Source organism: Pogona vitticeps, chromosome 6 (genome assembly GCF_051106095.1).
Source record: "Pogona vitticeps strain Pit_001003342236 chromosome 6, PviZW2.1, whole genome shotgun sequence".
Taxonomy (NCBI): domain Eukaryota; kingdom Metazoa; phylum Chordata; class Lepidosauria; order Squamata; family Agamidae; genus Pogona; species Pogona vitticeps.
Genome location: NC_135788.1, coordinates 44610363 through 44629679, shown reverse-complemented (window position 1 = coordinate 44629679; position 19317 = coordinate 44610363).

Sequence of the window (19317 nt, the reverse complement as noted above, 5' to 3'; positions counted from 1 at the left end):
ATCAAGCAATCATTTGGGAAAAGCCATGTTCAGACAAGAAATTAAGAGTCAGAACAGGGAAAGCCAAGCACTGTGAATTTATATTGATATTGCCCCAGTTCCATTCCTTGGAGATATGAAGCATGTTGACAGATAAAATCAATTAATTTCCTCTTTCCTAGATTTTTTCCTTAAACACATTATAAAATTGATCCATAGCCTGAGTTTGATGCCATAACGTACAAAAATGCATAATAAGGGCTATCACTTGCAACAACATGATGTGTGCCAATGATGTGCTACCATACACAGTCCTGCTAATTAGTTGAGTATTTCAAGGGTATGTGATTGAGTATGTGTTTGTGTGTGTGTGAGAGAGAAAGAGAGAGTGCATGAAGGATGGGCAAAAGAGAGCTTCTACTGTTTGTCCACCTCTTTATTTTGTCATGGGGAGAGTGTTGTTAGAATTTTTACATTAGGTATAAAAACATTTTGGAAATTGTCATGTTTAACACTGGCAGTATGCCAGTACAACTGGGGACCTGTTGAAATATCAGGAAGGGAAACAAATGCTTTGCTTACTCTTGTTTATACAATGGTATGTAGATTCGTGTTTTTTAACTGCAACTCCCCAAAAGCTGTCTGGGTAGTTCTGGGGGTTGTACTGTAATTCAAGAATGCAAACATGCATACCTCTATGCACACAATTTCATGTGCAAGTCATTCAACCCAGTTTCAGCTGCATGCTGGGTCTGCACCCTGAATTAAATAGGATACTAATATCTGGGTACAAATCAGGTTTGAATGCTGAGGACTACCGTATTTTTCGCACTATAAGACGCACTTTCCCCCCACAAAACAGATTATTTTTTTCTGTTTTCTTCTCCTAAAAATTTGGTGCGTCTTATGGAGAGGTGCGTCTTATGGAGCGAAAAATACGGTAATTCTTTCAGCCACCTGAATGAGTGTGTACAGTGTGAATATCCCTTATGTGGGTTTATAAACTGAATGTGTGTGTGAATGGATGTGAATGAATAGCCACATGCCAGTTGTGGTTCCACTCAATTTGGATGGTGGCCTCTTCCACAGCTGGAGTGTGGCCTCAGGCGTCTTAGCCTAGAACCAGTTTAGCTCTTCACTACCAGTTTTTAACACACATGAATTGCCATAGCAATTACAGCATGGTAGTCAAGTGTGATTCCCAATGTGGCGTAGCGGATAGCGTGACAGACTAGGACTCTAAAGAACAGGGTTCAAATTCCCACTTGGCCATGGAAACTTACTAAAGCAATGGAACTGGTGAAACCACTCTTTAAATATCTCACCTCTCTCTTTTCATTATGTGGTTACAGACCCATCTTATATCAGTACAGCAATAAGAACAAAATAATAAAATCAACATTAGAACATATTTAGGGAAAGCAGTAAGTTAGATCAATAGAGTCTTTTTCCAATACCACTTACCGACTTGATGACACAGAACACACACATGCAAATACAGTACTGTGAGCGAATATATGTTTAGCAGAATCATATACATTTTTGGCTTGCTTTGTTTTTGTTTTTGTTTTTTTGAAAAAAAATACAGGAAGAGCCATGTTTTCCAGGGGGTGGGGTGGGTTGCCACAACAAAGAAGACTCTTCTGACATCTTAAAGACAAATGGATATATTAGAGCATAAATATTGTAGCATTTACTCCACAATAAATCACCTAAATGCTTGTGAATATGTACGTACATCTGTCAGCCTTTATGGTGTCTAAAAATCCCTCTTCTTATTTTGAAAAAGTTAAATGTAGTACTTGTTTATAATGGGCATGATGAAATATACCAGTGAAATGGAAGGGGATATAAAAGAATATCTTGCATTCATTGTCTATAAAGAACATTCTGTTCCGTAATTTTCTGTGTTTTAATTATAGATGACATTTTAGGGACTGATTTGTTTGTAGCCTATGGCAATCAGTTCTTGAGATGAAGTATAAAGTGAAAATATGTGAGTTGACTTAAAGAGGTGGGATTTATTTGCTTTGATCGGATATAGACAGTGCTTTAGATGGGCTTGATGCAGTGAAATGAAGCTCATTATTGATTTCAGACAGCAGAATGTATATCATTAATAGTCTAATTCTAGACAATGTTCAGGGTTGTAGTTAGAAGATAAAACCAGATGCTACTGTTAGAAGGCAGCACATTACTGTTTTGCCAATCTCCTTCCAGCACCTTCTCTGAACAACCAGAATGAAAACTGAGCTGATGTCTTTCTCATGACCAATCACAAAACAGAGCAAGAATTTGCAAGCTACAGGTGCTCAGAAAACCTTGTGGGTTTATGATGAGACGGTTTTTGGGATTCAAAGAATTGCAACTTTTAACACAGCAAATTTTCTGTAGCATCTAGTTCTGTCATAAATAAGTAAGAATATAAGATCTACTTCAACAGCTGAAGTCAGAGATGTCTAATATCTTACACCTATTAGTGGTGTGTGGCATATGTTGTGGTATGTGTGTGAGTGTTAATTTCAAGTTGCTGAGGAGATCCATTAATTGAAAATAATAATATACTGTTAGGAAATGTTTAATAATCTCTGGAATTAAAACAGAAGGAAAATCCACTTTTTAAACTACTGTAATTAAAAATGAGTTCTGTTTTCTCTGTGAGAATGCATGCAAGAGATTGGTTTTCTTGAATTCAAGGCTGATCAGGTTAATGAAGCTGGCTGCTAAAGCACTAACTACCAAATTACCATTGTCTTTAACATTCAGGAGATCTAGTGCTTTATGGGAGAAAAATATACCAGTTCACCACCTGCTCTACAAACATGGGATTATACATACCTGATAATGAACTGTTCATGATCCTGGCAGACCATGCCAATTACATTGTACTGCCTACCTTGTCCAGAGTTTACAACAACCAAAGGCAGTGTTGATAGCCTCAAGTACGAATGCTTTATTCTGATAAGATTTTCCCCTCAGGTGAAGCCTATTCTTCTAAATTTCTCAAGCCTTGAACTCAGATATAAAATACTGTGATGTTATATGCTGTCAAGTGGAAATCAACTTACAGTGGCCCTAATAAGGTTTTCAAACTAAGTGGGTTTCTATGGCTGAGTGGAAATTTGAACACAAGTGTCCTCAGCCCTAGTTCATCACTCTGCCCACTACCCACATTGGGTATCATAATATAAAACCTGCATAGGCTAAACTGTGTATTGGATTTTTGTAAAAATTCTCTTCTGCTCCCTGCCTGGATTACAGTATCCACAAATTATGCATTCTAGGCTGATGTGTGTTCTTTCTCTTGCTAGTAGAAATGTCCTTATCTTTCCTTTAACAATATACACAAAAGATTACAAATGAGTATTTGCTCCTGGTTTTTAAGATTGCCCTTCAAAGCAATGAAAGTTTGAAAAGGAGAAGGCAATTCATGAAAATTATCCGGTGGGTACAACTGCGTTTTTTCATTAAGATGTGATTCCCTAAGATGCATATGTATGAGATTTAAGAAAATGTGAGATCATATTAAACTGAGTCAAAACAGGCACCCACTGAGGCTTGAGTGTTGTTCTATAAAGCGTTAGACCTGATCTACTTATTAAAGCAATAAAGTCAGAGATTTGTGTAGAATATTCTTGAAGGGTACTGTACTAGAGAAGAATCACTATCTAGTCAGGCTGTATTGCAGAGCACATGCTAGATAAAAGCAGAGTAATGTAGTTGTTTGTCATTAGTTGCAATGACTAGTGTAACTAGTAGTTAAAAGGGGTTTTATAGGTATAATGATTAACACCTTAGTTGCTTACTGATGTGTAATACTAATTATTTTAGAAGTTACTTTTAAAGGGCATTTTAAAACATTTTAGAAGCATTTTGAGATATATTTTCCCAACTTTACACTGTTTTAGCACTCCTAAGTAGCAAGGGAAGTGTCTGGCTTTCTTTCAGAATTTTTGTAAATATTTTCAGAAAGCAACGTCATGATTGATCACTAGAAGGAAGCAGAGAGTGCTTTCATTTTTCTGGCCTACTGATAACACCAGCTCAAAACATGAATCATGTGCAACTTTGTCGTGAGATAATTCAACATAGTAATAACATTGATCATGGCAATCTGGCTCCTGAAAAGTAATGAGTGCCCCCAAAACTTCTTTTTAAAATTTAACTTCTAAATATAAGATTAACCATAGTTTAGAGCTACATGAATTAGCCTCTGGGTTGTGTACTTCTCTCTCATTCTCATTCTCTGATGAGGCCATAAAGAGGAATTCAGAAACATCTGCTTCCATTTTCCAGATGTCAGATTTGTGTCCATTAATTCTTTTGCATAAGGATTGTCCCGCTTGTCCTATGTGGAGTGCAGAAGGGCATTGCTGGCAACGGATGGCACATTGGAACACTCAACTTCTAAGAAAGTCAAGGAGAAGATTTATTTTTCCAAGAATTGTATATTTTCATGACAAAAACTTCGCAGTAACCCATCTTGAGATCTTGTGATCTAGGAAAGGCTATACATGTTTGAAAGAAAGAAAGAGAGAAAGAAACGTTCTGATGTAAAAAAGCTGGATACCTCAACCAGAGTTTGGTGAAGTTGCTTTCTTGGTTTGCACCTTGAAAGTTCTCCAAGTAGCACAGCCATTGACTGTTTCTGGCAAGGGGGATTTGTTGCAGAGCTTTGAATTTTTGGCTAAATTCCTCCAGCCGCACAACAGAGGCACAAGGACTTGCACAGCAGTACCAGCTACAAGTCTCCCCATCATAGGCCAGCCCTTATTGTCTCATCAATTGGTACTTAAAAGTCTCAATAATTCAGTCTGCAACATTGGTAAGTGAAAGAACAAAAAGATTTCGTTTACTCACAGTTGAATAAATCAAAACAGCATACTGTACAAAAATGTCTGCTTATGGGAACAGCCCTCAACAGACTGCAGACTACACTCACATAACTACACTAACTGCACTAACTGCTAACAAACTGAAGAAAGAGGGGGAAAGACACTTAAGCAGAGAGGTGTGTTTCTCTTTGAAATCAGAGGCAGGGAAGGAATAATTGTTTATTGCTAAATTGATTGACAATCACCCCAGCCCAGAAAGACCCCTCCCCACCAAAACTATTAAGGCAGCACACAAGGTTGAAAATAAATCCAACAGGATTATGGGAGTTGTAGTTCAAAAAGTAGTATTACCATGCTATGACTTCAGCACTGACATCTATTTGTCCGGAGGAAAAGAAAGCCTCACTTGTTTTGTTACCTTTACTTCCTGAGATCAATGCATGAATAACTGTAATTCTGAAAATATATTCAGCTGCAATGTTCTTCTGTTGCTTTGTAACCAAGAAGCTGCTATGGGCCATCTTATTTGGCCATCACAGTAGCTTTACCTCAAGGGAGGTCTTTGACTTTCCCCTCATTCCTCTGTTCTCCTTTCTGGATGCAATTGAGCATGATGCGTCAGGTCTCCATGTGCAAGTCCCTGAACCAATTGGTGTGTGAAGTAAATGATACATATAGATTGCAAGAAGCTGGGTTCAGATCTGGGTCATTAGCACAGAGCTCTTAACCAAAATGAACCATATCAGCCTGGCTTTCTGGTTGTATTGATTTAAAGAAGAGGGGCTCTCATTGCAGTCATTTCCCAATGAAGGGCATTTGTTCTTTCCAAAGCAAAAAAGACATGGAGCACGTAGCCCCTAGTTGCCCAAGGTCCCAACAGGACCCCCCAAAAATCTTTTTTGCCCAATCTTGTATTCAGGGAGTTATATATACAGTAGTCAGTTGAGTAGATGGGCGGGGTACAGATGCAATAAATAAATGCTATTTATCTATATATATTGAAAACAACAGACATGACATGATATGATATGAAGTTATTTCAACTGAGGACGGCAAGATTGAAAATAATATCCATTATATAATTGAAGACTCAGGTAATGCTAAAATAGTAGAGCAAGAGCTGAATCCTGCCCCCATAAACCCCAAGAGCAATCCTGGCTGCTCCATCCATTGACACTCTAGGAAAAGTTCAGCCTGAGATCACTGGACTCCATAAAATTCCCATTTCAGTAGCTGAAGAAGTAGATGTTCATTCACAAAAGTTTACATTCTCAGATCATAAAACTGGTCCTTGGCCCTCCCTAGGAGTCCTACAAAACATTATAGACCCCCCTGGGGGGGGGAATCAGAAATCTGTGTTTGTCATAGCTGGCATTTATCCCAATAAAAGGTGAATTCCAGAATGTAACCAAACAATCTTTGATAATAAAATCAAAATTCATCTGGGTATCAAGGTATAAGTCTTTTCATTGTTGCAGTGAATCTAAGTAAGATCAGTTTGTCTTCATTCAACAAGATTTATTTATCTACGTTGCTTTCATGTTCCATATGCACAAAATATTGCAGAGTTGTTGTAAAATACAAAAGTCTGACCGCTATGAAAAAACTGGAGGCACAAATACTTAAAAATACATCCTTCCATGCAATTTGTAAAAGGATGCAGGTGTTAAAACTTAAATTCTAGGAAGAACTGAAGTCATAATTGAATCCAAAATACAGGAGCAAAAGCATAAGAAAATATCCAAAATAATGTTTTATGTTACACTCCAAAAGGAAAGAACCCATATTCCAACAAGGCAGATAATATGTCTTTAGTGAAAAGTAAAAGCATTGTAACTATAAGTAATCTTTAGTTATACTTAAAAACCATATTAAAAATACCAAAATGTTTAAAAATTAAAATATATGAAAGAAAATAACTTTCTTAGCTTCTAAGCGTGTTATTAGACACACAGAGAAAAATACTTTTAAGTGCTCACCCCAGCCAAACCAATGAAAGTCTATGGAGGACAATCCACAATGTTTGTGAGTTGCCCCTGCTCTGATACATAATTGTTGATATCCAGCATGTGTAACTCAATGTGGAGCCGTCCTGTTGTGATGCAGGGAATGCCCTGTTTGTGTGTGTCTTATCTCCCCATATTTATAACTCTTTGTTTTCACTTCCTCCTAACTATAAACAAACTTTTTTTTTGCAGACTTTGCAGGCTCTAAGATCCTGGAATTCCTCCAGAACTCTAAAAACCTGTAATTATTAGAAAAAGAGGCAAGTCCTGGAACAAACCTTGCTTTCTTGCCATTTTGTAAAAGGCAAAAGATTTATACAATCTGAGGAGAAACCAGATACTCTTTTTTGCAATGGGCTTCTTTAAAATATAGCAAATAATCACAGTTCTCAGCCAATTTGTCTAGCTACTGGGTAACACTCAACAACCTTTTGCAAATGACATGAGACTGCCCCCTTCATTTCACCAGCACGTGGTTCACAGTTCCCGAACTATTAACCTCACAAAAATACCCATCATTGCGTGTACACATGATAATGACTTTGGAAGACTTGATGAAGGAATGTATTTCTTGAAATGTCTGATAGAAGACTAACTTTTAAAAGTGACTGCTTTGTTGCCATCTCTATTCTTCTTATTTTATTCATTTTTGTTTGGTTTTTTTGCTCATCATCACAGGAAAATGCACCGATCTTAGGAAATCAAGCTAGTGTCACCCAACTGTACAGAAAAAGTGTGAACAGCCCTGTCAAATGAGCTACCTCTCTCTCTTTCTCTCTCTCTTTTCTTTCTCTTAACCAGACAGCATGATATACTTGAGCAGTCCCTTCGCATTTGCCTTTTGAGCTGTTCTGACATAACTGCTGTTTCATTGCCGACAGGAAATTTGCTATGAGGAATAATAAGGAGCTGGTCTTTCAGCTACCCTCACAGGATCGAGGGGGTCGGTGGGGCAGTTTTAGTTGCAGGCCCATTTTACTGGTAAATGGCTAAGAAAAACTGACAGGGAAAGAAGAGGGATATATACACAAAGATATATTTTAAAGGTTGCTAATTGACCAAGTAGTAATCTGAGGGGAAGTATTATCCAACCTTCAAATGCTTTCACCAGATCAAGTACATTATACGCTTTCAGTTAACCCATGGAATGCAATGGCCATGTGTCAACAGACATGTCAGGCAGCATAGAATCAAATGTTCCCTGATCAATAGTGATGTCTCAAGTCCAGCAGTAGAACAAAGCAACTGTTTCTTTGTTTAATGCAAAAATTAGGGAGCATTGAATAGATCCAATACGATGGCCTGTATCCAGACATAGTCATGCTTAGAGTAAACTCACTTAAGAATAGATGTAAGAGTAGCACTGAATCTCTTGAGTTTGCTGTGATTTAACCTATGCTTTTTAATATATATATCTGCTCTAAGCACAACTAGGTCTCAAGTGATCCAGTTATCTTTGAGAATACGGGGCACCTGTTTAAAACACAAATCTTTCACAACAGAGTGTGGAAGGAGAATGGTTTAAATGAACCTAGACACAAAACTTCAGAAGATTTTTACCACATAGAATGTATTTTACCTTACATCTTTCTGTTCTTGTGAGCTACCTGGAAACCTCTGAGAGCTTAATTCTATTAAAGCTGATTCAAACATGAAAAAAAAATTAAATCTACCCATTGGTAGAAAAAAAAATTCCAGCCTTAGAATCAATAACTTTCACATATACTAAATACAGTAGGACCACAGTAGAACCACCGCAGGATCAGTACCCATGGTTTCACTTAACTGCTGCCTGAAAACACATGTTTCCCCAAAAATAAGACCTAATCTGAAAAAAAAAAGCCATACGATGATTTTTCAGGATGCTCATGATATAAGCCCTACCCCAAAAATAAGCCCTGCTTAAGTGAACCCTCCACCATTGTGCAGCATTGTGCAGCAATGAGAAAAAGATGACATGACTGTATTTGAATAAATGTAGATTGTTGTACATGTCAAAAATGAAACATCCACTGAAAATAAGCCCTAATGTATTTTTGGAGCAAAGAATAATATAAGACCCTGTCTTATTTTTGAGGAAGGTAAGGTAAAGGTAAAGGTTCCCCTTGAGAAAGTTTTGTCCAGTTGTGTTCGACTCTAGGGGGAGGTGCTCATCCCCGTTTCCAAGCCATAGAGCCAGCGTTTTGTCTGAAGACAATCTTCCGTGGTCACATGGCCAGTGCGACTTAGACACGAAACGCTGTTACCTTCCACCGAGGTGGTCCCTATTTATCTACTTGCATTTGCATGCTTTCGAACCGCTAGGTTGGCGGGAGCTGGGACAAGCGACGGGCGCTCACTCCGTCATGTGGATTTGATCTTACGACTGCTTGGTCTTCTGACCCTGCAGCACAGGCTTCTGCGGTTTAGCCCGCAGTGCCACCACGTTCCTTTTCGAGGAAACATGGTATCAAACAACCCCCACTCCGAAATATATGTGCTACCATACCTGGCCACTAGAGGGGACCAGAGACTAGATTATATTTAGTGTTTCTCTACCTGTTCCCCTTCACGGATTGCTGCCTTGTCGTGGGGAAGGGTCTTGAATAATTCAGAGAAGCTATGGGCTATGCCGTGCAGGGACACCCAAGACAGACAGGTCATAGAGGAGAGTTCTGACTAAACGCGATCCACTTGGAGCAGGAACTGGCAAGCCACTCCAGTATCTTTGCCAAGAAAACTCCATTGACAAAAACAAAAGGCTAAAAGATATGATGCTGGAAGATGAGCCCCTCATGTCGGAAGGCGTCCAACATGCTACTGAGGAAGAGTGGAGGAGAAGTACAAGTAGCTCCAGAGCTAATGAAGTGGTTGGGCCAAAGCTAAAAAGATGCTCAGCTGCGGATGCACCTGGAAGTGAAAGGAAAGTCCGATGCTGCAAAGAAAAATACTGCATAGGAACCTGGAATGTAAAATCTATGAACCTTGGTAAGCTGGATGTGGTCAAACAGGAGATGGCAAGAATAAACATTGACATCCTGGGTGTCAGTGAACTAAAATGGACGGGAATGGGCGAATTCAATTCAGACGATTACCATATCTACTATTGTGGGCAAGAATCCCATAGAAGAAATGGAATAGCCCTCATAGTCAACAAAAGAGTGGGAAAAGCTGTATTGGGATACAATCTCAAAAATGATAGAATGATTTCAATACAAATTCAAGGCAGAACTTTCAACATCACAGTAATCCAGGTTTATGCACCAACCACCGATGCTGAAGTGGCTGAAATTGACCAATTCTATGAAGATTTACAACACTTTCTAGAACTGACACCAAAGAAAGATGTTCTTGTCATTATAGGGGATCGGAATACTAAAGTAGGGAGTCAAGAGATAAAAGGAACAACAGGGAAGTTTTGCCTTGGAATTCAAAACAAAGCTGGGCAAAGGCTGATGGAGTTTTGTCAAGAGAACAAGCTGGTCATCACAAACACTCTTTTCCAACAACACAAGAGGCGACTCTACACATGGACATCACCAGATGGGCAATACCGAAATCAGATTGATTGCACGTAGGAAAAATCACTGGGCTAGTCGGGTATAATCTAAACTAAATCCCTTATGAATGCACAGTGGAAGTGAAGAACAGATTTAAGGAAATAGATTTGGTGGACAGAGTGCCTGAAAAACTATGGATGGAGGCTCGTAACATTGTACAGGAGGCAGCAACAAAAACCATCCGAAAGAAAAGGAAATACAAGAAAGCTAAGTGGCTGTCCAACGAAGCCTTACAAATTGCAGAGAAGAGAAGGGAAACAAAATGCAAGGGAGAGAGGGAAAGTTGCAGAAAATGGAATGCAGACTTCCAGAGACTAGCAAGGAGAGACAACAGGGCCTTTTTAAATGAGCAGTGCAAAGAAATAGAGGAAAATAATAGAAAGGCAAAAACCAGAGATCTGTTAAGAAAATTGGAAAGGAACATTTTGTGCAAAGGTGAACATGATAAAGGACAAAAATTGTAGGGAACCTCACTGAAGCAGAAGACATCAAGAAGAGGTGGCAAGAATACACAGAGGAATTATACCAGAAAGATCTGGATGTCCCGGACAACCCAGATAGTGTGCTTGCTGACCTTGAGCCAGACATCCTGGAAAGTGAAGTCAAGTGGGCCTTAGAAAGCATGACTAACAACAAGAACAGTGGAGGTGATGGCATTCCAGTTGAACTATTTAAAATCTTAAAATACAACACTTGTTTTTTCCTAAAAAGCGCTTGGCTTGGTTTAAATGTGCTTGTTTTTAAAGGGGTTCTGTTTAGAAGGTGTTCCCTGCCCCCTCCCTCCTTTCCTGCCCTAAGTTCCTCTTAGGTCAAAAGAAGAAAAAAAATCTGCCCCTAGTGGTAGAGTACGGATTAACTGGCTTTGCATTAGTTCTAATGCTTTGACGTATGAACCGTGCCTTGACATAAGGACAAAAAACAGCCAGAATGGATTAATCAGTTTTCATTGCATTCCTATGGGAAATGGTGCTTTGACTTATGAATGTTTTGACTTACGGCCACCATTCCAATACAGATTAAGTACATAAGTCAAGGCACCACTGTAGAAGGGGAAGATATGGAGGCTGTGACAGATTTTATTTTCTTGGGCTCTATGATCACTGCAGATGGTGACAGCAGCCACAAAATTAAAAGACGACTGCTTCTTGGGAGGAAAGTGATGGGAAACCTTGACAGCATCTTAAAAAGCAGAGACATCCCCTTGCTGACAAAGGACTGCATAGTCAAAGCTATGTGGAGCTTTGTCGGCAAGGGGATGTCTCTGCTAGTAGCGATGTATGGAAGCGAGAGCTGGACCAGAAAGAAGGCTGACCACCAAAGAATTGATGCTTTTGAATTGTGGTGCTGGAGGAGACTCTCGGGAGTCCCCTGGACTGCAAGGAGATAAAACCTATCCATTCTGAAGGAAAGCAACCCTGAGTGCTCACTGGAAGGAAAGATCCTGAAACTGAGGCTCCAATACTTTTGTCCATCTGATGAGAAGAGAAGACTCCCTGGAAAAGACCCTGATGTTGGGAAAGTGTGAAGGCAAGGGGAGAAGGGGACGACAGAGGACGAGGTGGTTGGATAGTGTCATTAAAGCTACCAACATGAATTTGATTAATCTCCAGGAGGCAGTAGAAGACGGGAGGGCCTGGTATGCTCTGGCCCATGGGTTCACAAAGAGTCAGACATGACTTAACGACTAAACAACAACAACATACCTGTGCTTTTCAGCATCTGTGAGGAGGGCTTAGAACTCTTCCCCTGTGGATACAGCGGTCTTACTGTAGTCTCAAGAATATTCATTACTAAATATTAACCAAGCTAACAAAACAACAACACACTGAATACATATTGGTTATTATCTATAAAAGGTAAAGTTTCCCCTTGACATTTAGTCCAGTCGTGTCCTACTCTAGAGGGCGGTGCTCATCCCTGTTTCCAAGCTGTAGAGCCAGTGTTTGTCCAGTTTCTGTGGTCATGTGGCCAGCGCAACTAGACATGGAATGCCATTATCTTCCTACTGTGGTGGTACTATCTACTCACGTTTGCATGCTTTCGAACTCCTAGGTTGGCAGGAGCTGTGACAAGTGATGGGAGCTCACTCCGTCACTTGGATTCGATCTTACAATGGCTGGTCTTCCAACCTTGAAGCACAGAGGCTTCTACCGTTTAACCTGCAGCACCACCACATTCCTTATTGTCTATACACATCACAAAAAAGAAGAAAAATCTTTATGTTCCCTAAATGGCTTATGCCCTAGACCATTTGTTCATAGAGCCAATTAGAGGCCAGGCAAGGCTGAACAAAATCCTAACTGGCTTGCAGGACAGAGTACAAGATGCAAGAGGTATTGAACTTGCTATAGACAATAGCCACAAGACTCTCAGACTGGAAGTGCAAAATTGCCAAAGAGGTCCAGCAAAGTAACATCCAATTGTGGAAGAGCAAACACCTCCAAAAATGAAGGGTTAATTTTAAAAAAATTAAAGTCTTGTTGCCAAAGAATAAATGTGGTCCCAGGAAAGATAAATCTTATCTCTCAGATGCTCCAAGTTCTTGCAGGGTCTCAAGAAGCATATGGGCTTGTAGACACGGATTACTTGGACCTTCCAAAGGCTTCTGCTAAAGTCTCTCATAAAAAATACCATAACACAAATACTATAAATAACAGATTTTCTTACATAGATCTGAACGTCTGGCTCTTCATACTATTTGAAATGCAGTTTCCATCAGCCTTAGGAAGCTGAGCCCATGGTAATATGTGATGAACATCTGCATTCATCTCCATCTGAAAGGCCAAAAGTTCCCCCATTCTTGCTCAGATGCCTTACTTCTGGATCTCCTTGATGAGCTTCACAATCTGGTCCCAAACATATTGATCCAGAAGTAAATGAAATGAACAAAGTGGAGCTCAGTTCATAGTAAGAATATTACAAAATAAATAAATAAATTTTAAAAAAATAGAACCATTTTTGACCCAAGCACTGTCTGTACTGGCATGATCCTACACTTGGATTTACAGATGTGTAAAATGAAAAACAAAATCTAGAATTACTTATGAAATACTGAACCATGCATCATTTAAAACACACGCACAGAGCCATTGATCTTCACTGTGCTCCTGATGGCACAATTGACGTTCCTTATTCACTGCTACATTTAGAAAGAAACTGAAAACAGAAGAGACCTCCTCAGCAACTACAATTGGGCTCACAGAAACAGCTTGGCATCTGCCGGCACATCTTTAGCAAGTTGGCAGCCTCAATGCCCTTTGCAGGTTGCAATCAAACCTGCCTTCTACAGAAGCCTCTTTCTGGCTGATTAACTTTAATGTAATTTTAATTAAAAACCACAGTGTCAAAGGGTTTAGCTGCTCGAGAAATAAGCACAGATTGTGGCACAGTGGCAGCAGTCACTTGGAAAATGGAAATGCATCCTGACAATATTGTATAGGGGCCAGATAAACAAAGCTGCAGCTCTCTTATCTTGCAGTGACCGGGGCACATTACAATAGCAAGGAGCACGTATATCTCACAGGTCCATGTACAAATCTGACAGTTCAGGTGTCAGATGTTTCTCACAGTTTCAATGCCCCACTGTAAAGATACTGTATATATTTTAAAGGAAACCCCTGTCCACTGTTTTCTTCAATGATATATCCAAGGATAAAAAAATGGATATTTGTGCCATGTTTCTGGTTTGTGTTTCTGAAGTCACTAAGATTTTCTACATAATCTAGAATAATAATCTTTCCCCTTAGGCAATGAAGAAGAAACAATAACAAGAGAATACCGATCAGCATCTTTCTCCTGTCAAGTCTGAAATTCTGTATGGGGATCTTGTCTTCTTATCTTTGGGCTGTTCTTGTCAGAACACGCAGGTAGGTAGGTAGGTAGGTACTGTGTTTCCCCGAAAATAAGACAGGATCTTATATTAATTTTTGCTCCAAAAAAACCCATTAGGGCTTATTTTCAGGGGATGTTTTATTTTTTTAATGTACAACAATCTACATTTATTTAAATACAGTCATGTTATCTTCTTCTGGTTCTGCACAATGCTGCACAGTGGTGGAGTGTGGGGTTTCACTTAACTAGGGCTTATTTTTGGGGCAGGGCTTATATTACAAGCATCCTAAAAAATCATACCAGGGCTTATTTTCAGGTTAGGGCATATTTTTAGGAAAACAGGGTGGGTAGGTGGGTAGGTGGGTAGGTGGGTAGGTGGGTAGGTGGGTAGGTAGGTAGGTAGGTAGGTAGGTAGGTAGGTAGGTAGGTAGGTAGGTAGGTAGGTAGGTAGGTAGGTAGGTAGGTAGGTGGGTGGGTGGGTGGGTGGGTGGGTGGGTGGGTGCTCTTCATTATTCTGAAACAAATATTACGGTACATTTCTGAAATGAAAATGGAAATTATTTTTCTTGTTAGAGAAATTAAATTGCGGTATAAATAATTGCACGGCACACAGAAACCCTTCAGGCACAGCAAGTATATATAGCTCCTTTGATTTTACACATCTGTTAAAAAAACATTAATTCCTACTTAGCTGTGTTGAAATGCCTCGTGCTTATAAAGATAAAAATAAGAGTGTGTTGTTCTTAGCCTTTTCATTGAGGCAATTCCATTTGGTTATGCTCAGTTTCAGTAATAATCAGAATTCAACAATTTATGTGAAGCCTCAATAGTTTTCTGCACATGTTAAGTTTATATGATTATACTCGTCTTTTTTAGAAGTACAAAAACACCCCCTTCTTTCACTGAAACAGATCCTCAGGGGTGAAGTAGCATTATGCAAGTGATGACGTTGCAATGATTGATAAAACTTCTAACAGAGCTATGTTGTAAAGAAAGTATTTGCACGCAGGCATAACGTGACCACAGGTACTGCTGCCTTTGTTCTTTTCCTTTGTAAGCTACTACAAGATGCAGCTCAAGTATGATCATTCCTGCTGCTTATGAACACACATAACATGCACGCATGAAGTTTAAAAAAGGAGTATTTGCATAAAAAAACGAATCAGTAGATAATATCCAATAACTTTTTTTTTAAAAAAAAATTCTAATTGTGAAAATATAACTACTCTTGCAGTTTGCTCATTCTCAGAGTACACCAACAGAAACCAGTGGAATTTACATTAGTCATAATTATTACTAACTTCCCATCCACTGATGTCAGTAGCTAGTTTAAGTGAGACCAAGTCATGCTCCCAACCTTTAAGTTAAGGCTCTGAGTTGCAAAACTAAGGGACCAAACAAAGATACATTCTGAGTTGTGTCTATTGGATATTTCTTGCAGAAAGCAGAATATTTTGTTTCATCAGAAGAACCGATAACCTTCTGAGCCTGGGAGCATTACCAATGGTTATTTTTGTGTTCCGGAGGAGAGTTTCATGCATTTCCCTCCCTCCTTCAGATTGTTGGGGCATTTTAGAACAGATGGTGCCTATACAGGTGGGACAGTTTCCATCTGAACAGAAGGGTCACAAATGTACTTACTGAGAGGATAGACAGAGCTATGGGGGAGAGTTTAAAGCAGTAGGCAAGGGGATGGGAACTTTATATAAAACCCATCAGTGAGGAAGAGGCTGCTAAAATAAGCAGATGGATTGATCGTGGGGTGGGAGAATAATGAATGCTGAAATTGCCTTTCATAACCAAAGAGATATTGTGTCAGAACAGCCTAATATAATACTACAGAATGTCATTCAAAATCATGTGCAGAATAATTGGAAAACACCAAATCTAAGAGGATGTCCCAAGAAAGAGAAGTAAAACAGTATTCTGTGCATGCCACATTCTACTGCATATGTTGAAGAGGGATAAACAGGTACTGTATGATGTGATAGAGAAAAAGGATAACTGTGCCGCATTGAGCAAGGGGTAGTTCACACATTGACACTTCTGGACAGATAAATGCCCACATTCATATCCATACCTCCATGGAACAATATCCATGGATATTAGTCAAAATCCTGTTGAGCAGTTATGCAAAAGGTATACTTTTTAGCGACAAATTTCAGTAAGTTAAGAAATCTCTGCAGACATTATCTGTTGCATATCAAGTCTGCATGCAACAGATAATGCCTATGGAAATTTCGTAACGTACAGTTACTAAAAGTACTAAAAGTTATGCCTTTTGCATAACTGCACAACAGAATTTTAACCATTCAGCTAAGGGCAGTCCACTTAATAATTGATAATTACTTGCCATCAAGTTGATTGCCACTTATGGTGACCATTTCCATTTATATCTAAAGTACTCAAAGGTAGTGTGACATTTCCTTTTTGTTGTTGTTGTTCAGTTTTTCACTTAATCTGTTCCTCTGCCCATCAACATAACATAAATCATAAATATAATCATAGAATACCTAAACCTACAAATTTTCCTCTTGGAAAATCTAGGTGTTTCATTTTTGTCATGATTATCTGACAGAGTGATTGATACAAACATACCATATTTTTCCATGTATAAGATGCCCCCATATACAGTATAAGACCCCCACTTTTCTAATCCAAAATTAGAATTTAGCTATGCTTGCAATAATTCTCTTTTCAGCACAATTGCGAAACATACAAGAGCCCATCCTCTTTTTTTTTAATGTAGCCCCCTATCATAAAGCAACATTAAATACTTTATCTCAAAACATCCACAGCATTGGACTGCTGTGGCTAAATCATCTGTGTGTAGGATGTATAGCAGAGGTATTTTCTGTGACTTAAGTAGGATGCTACTTGTAGCCAAAGCAGGGTATTTTGCAACCCTGATTCTGACTTCTGCTGGCCTTTGAGGACTGTGTTTGCTACTCCTGCATTTACACCCAATTTTCTTCTACCTAAACAATATGGTCCTTATGTTTAGCAGCCCTGTCTCTGAAATCCTTTGGGGACCACAACCACTCAGTTTTGCCTCTCGATTCTCTCTGAGCTTGTGAACAAGGTTCTGAGGGTATTCCATATGGAGACTAGCGAATGGTGCTTTTATGATCGCCAAGGGATGATGTTTCCCTGAAGCCTTTTTATGTTTCCAAGATAAAGCCGCATGGCTGCCTCAAGCCTGTTTGACTCGCAGATGCAATTCTTTCCCATAACAAAGTTTCACTGTGAATCTACAGTGAAATGCCCCAGGGTCTAGGCCACACAACAATGTGGTGTGCATACAGCATTTCCCCACATGCATGTTAAGTCTTGCTTTGATGACTCAAGCCTTAGGTGTTTCACCTGACTAGTGAAAGTATCTAATTGCATAAAATATAATACTGATCTGGAGGCTGGTTAAGGTACTAGATGAGAAACATGAAGGAGGGATGCATTAGAAGGATTCAAAGTATTAGAAAAAAAATTACCTTTCTAAGGTGTGGCTGCTGGATTGCCCCAGCCAGCACACCCATCCTGCCTTAAGGATTCTGGTGGTTGAGGTCTGATAATAAATAAATAAATAACTTCACCAGGCTTTGCTTGAAAGGTAAAAGTGTACAGGTATAAGTGGCCTTTGGACTGCTAGCTAATCTGAACAATGGCTCTGAGCTGCAGGGATCTCATCTACCCCTTGAGCTGAGTAGCCACATTTTGCTCACCCCAATGTACTGAATCTGAAGGAATATTGCCATGTGCTTCTGGTTGCTTTAGTAAGTGTAAAATCACTTCCCCCCCAAAAAAGCAGGTTTTCTAAATTCTAGGCCAGAAAAACCTACTAGAACAATGGTTCCTTACATTGGGTCCCCATATGTTCTTATACTGCAACTTCCAGAAGTCCTTGCCAGTGCAGCTAGCGGAGATCTGGGAATTGTAGTCCAATAACGCCTGGGGACCCAAGGTTGGGAATCACTAGTAGGTTTTCTGGCTGAGAACTTAGAAGACCTGCTTTTTCAAGTGATCGTTCGAACAAGTAACTTCTCAAACTTCTGTTCCAGCCTCGTGATTGTTCCTGAACCCAACATAATACTGTCGACATTGTTACTGGGAATCCATGAAGGCCTGGGCCATGCTCCTGTGTGTATCTAAAGCAATATCTTGGTCTTGATGTCAAGTAATCAGACGGCGATTAGCCAAATGGAAGGCCACCTGGATGGTTACAGCTTTTTATTGGCATCCCAAGTTTCTATAATGTTTCATTTCAATTAATGGTTCTATAGCAGCACACTCTGCTGTTATTTGGGATGGAAGGCTTATGTCTCAGTCACCACCTTCAGAAAGTCTCTTGTAAACTAATTATCGCTAACATACCTGTGTAGTAGGCAACTGACATTCACCTACTCTGTAAATGAGCAGTTGATTGTGAAAAATTAATTGGGAACTTTTATTTTTAAAAATGCAGAAAATAAGAATTTAATAATTATGCTGGCTTGAATTAAAGCATCACAAATGATGCATCTAATTGAAAGTGATTAATGCTGACAATGAAGTCTTGCTATCTTCATGTTTTTACCATCATGCATAGTGGATGACTCTGGGATACATATGTGGGGAAATGTTTCACGCTGCCCTTTATGGGTTTGACACCTTGAACTGAGTGCCAAAACAGCTGGCGAGGGTGTGAGAGTTTGTGCAATTAGTGAAATTGAACCTGCTTTATTTTGTGGGAAACATTTGCAATGTCGTTCCCAGTGACAAGAATTTTCTTCTGCTATATGACAATTCACCCTACCTGGCAACTAAAAAGAAAAAAGGAATATTGGCCAAGGACAAGGGTAATTTTCTGGGGTGGGTGGGGGGAATAAAAGGCCCAGAAGGGAAGTGATATGGCTTAAAACTGTGAAGGTTGGGTGGTAGAGCTTTTTGACTTCAGTGGGAGTACATCTCCCTCCCATATTTTGAGCCTTTGGCCAAAACATGTGGGGCAGTTTTGCCTTCTATGTTCTTCTTCAGCTGATATATTGGCATCCATGTGGCAATAGGAGAAGTGCAAGAAAGAAAGAGAGAGAGAGAGAGAGACTGATACAAAGGAAGACAGACTTTATTTGCTTTTAATAGTTGTGTCAGACA